The sequence below is a fragment of the Bubalus bubalis genome, chromosome 2 (genome assembly GCF_019923935.1).
Source record: "Bubalus bubalis isolate 160015118507 breed Murrah chromosome 2, NDDB_SH_1, whole genome shotgun sequence".
NCBI lineage: Eukaryota > Metazoa > Chordata > Mammalia > Artiodactyla > Bovidae > Bubalus > Bubalus bubalis.
Genome location: NC_059158.1, coordinates 30703244 through 30705603, shown reverse-complemented (window position 1 = coordinate 30705603; position 2360 = coordinate 30703244). Strand labels below are relative to the sequence as shown.

Here is a 2360-nt window from a genome sequence, read left to right as displayed (position 1 = left end):
AGAAATGTGTCCTCAATGTTACATAATCCTTACTAAGGAATGTAGAAAAAAACGTTGGTCCTTTTCTCCTCCTTGAGAATTCCAGACCCCTATCTCCTCCTTGACAGCCTCAGACCCCCTTCTCCTCCTCAGGGACCATCAACATGCCTAGGAATTGACTCTCTCATTCCCCGCTTTTCTTTTAGGAGAATTATGTTGCCAAGGGAAAGGGGTGTCATTTTCATTCCATAACTACTGCCTGCTGTTGATGGGCTTCGTCCCTAAATTGTTGAGGCAACGTATTCTCCTAACTCTCCTGTGGAGGGTCTCTGATCCAGGGGCCTCATGTAATAGTTGGAGGAGTCTGTGGCACTGGTATGAGCCTGGACAAACATTTGTAAATTAAAAGCTTTCAGACCGTTAGAAACAATTCCAATTACACAGCTACAGATGTAGGGAGCAAAGAGTAAAAACAGAATAATTAGAATTATTACAATTAAGACTGTTCTCCATCATGGGGAGCTAGTTAATGTTTTTCAAAGTGAGGTGACTGAGGCTTTAGGAGTATCCAAAGCCTGAATGATTGTATTCATGTGTTTAGTAAAGTGAGTAACATTAGTACTCTTACCTGGTATATATGTAAAACATTAGGTATGAATAATGGCACAAGTTCCTCCTTGTGCAGCCGTTAGAATATCTAAGGCCAATCTGCTTTGTAAAACCTCCTTTCTAATTTGTATTTGTTCAGCATTAAGGGCTGAAATAGCTTTTTGAGAATCTTGTAAAGCCTGTTGAGTAAAGTTAGTCAGAACATCAACTTGCAGCATAACTTCTGTAGTTCCCAGAGAGGGAATGAATATTGTAGCCAGATAATCATACCAGTGAAATACAAACCTTGCCCAGTGAGTTTAAGGTGTGGCAGTTTAGTAGGCTTCTCTGGAAGCTCTGAAAATATGAAGTCATGAGTAAAAGTTAGACTTAGGGTGCATCTCCCTATTCAGCCATGGGGAAGCCACGCCTACAGGTAAGAGCCACTAGCCAGTTTGGAGTCAGTTTGGAGGGCCAGTTTGGAGCAAGCCAGTGTGACCAAGGGATCTAGTCTCAATCAGTTCCTGGCCAGGCAAAAGGAGGACCTAAATTGGGATTGAAAAACCCAAGAATGATTGTATCGTATACTTCTTGAGGCAAAAACCCCAGTTGTTTCCAATCATTATAATTAAGTTGTTGACTAACTTCTGGTGATGGCTGTATTTGTCCCCCACATATGGAAGCATTAGATAGTAGGGATCCCTTTTTAGGAGTTAGCCATATGACCTCATCCCTTATTTGATAAACATCAGGTAGAAAACCACCAGATCTAGACCCATTTACCTTCTTACGTGCAGCAAAATAGTCATTAAACCAAGTTAAAATCAAAATTAAAAGTCACATTATGTCCATAGTTAAGGTACAATATATTATACCTGTACATCTTAGGATTGCTAAATGTCATCACAGAGTTGAAGAAAGTCTCTTCCTTGAACTGGAGAAACCCACCATGGGAAGACTTCAATTGATGAGTGGGGTGAGCGCTCTGCAGACCCAGCAATTATGTCGATTGTGGAATGTGGCATAGGAGTGAGTGCAGGACAGGAAGAGATTGTCTTGAGGGTCAAATGGCAGACTCAGTACTTTTGGAGTCAGCAGAAGCAAGCCCATGTATATTCTCAGGCGCATCTCGGTTTCTGGCTCAAACACCGGCTTGTTTGACTCAAAGGCTGGGTCAGGAGCTAACCTTCCGGTAATGTCTGTTGAAAAGGCTGAAAGCTGAGTCATAGTTAATTTTAAGGCTTCAGGATCTATGACAATATCTGTGCACAAAAACAGTCTGTCATAAAGACAGTTCCTTCTTCTTAGGGGCAGTTTGAGTCCTCATTAAAGCTACGGGGAGAACTTTAAACCAACTGTCTTGTGTTTCCTGAGTTAGCTTATGCAGATGCCTCCTAATAATGTCATTAGCCTTTTCAATTTTTTCTGAAGATTGGGGTCTCCAGAAACAGTATAAGTGATATTCTATTCCTTGAGCTTTTGACACCCCTTGAGTTACAGCAGCTCTAAAGACAGAACATTGTCACTCTGAACTTTAGAGTTTAAGATCCCACCTACATCATGAGAAGTCAGTACTGTAAGATTTTGCCCATTAGTAAACTTATGATCTTTAGGCATTAGTAAAATGATAGTAACAATTACCCTTGAACAATGTGGTCATAGCCTTTATTTTCAGTAAGGAACCAAACTTGGATCCCGTGGGAAAGCTCAAAGTTGGAGCTTGCAAGAGAGCAGTTTGAAGAGCCTTAAAAGCCTTTTGAGTCTCTGGGGACCAAACCAGCTTGTTGGTTTGC

General features: G+C 41.2%; 1 pseudogene; it reads right to left on the bottom strand.

Annotated features, from left to right (window-relative positions):
• Positions 1 to 260: 260 nt before the first annotated feature.
• On the bottom strand, positions 261 to 1695 carry LOC112578760 (annotated as a pseudogene).
• Positions 1696 to 2360: the final 665 nt, after the last annotated feature.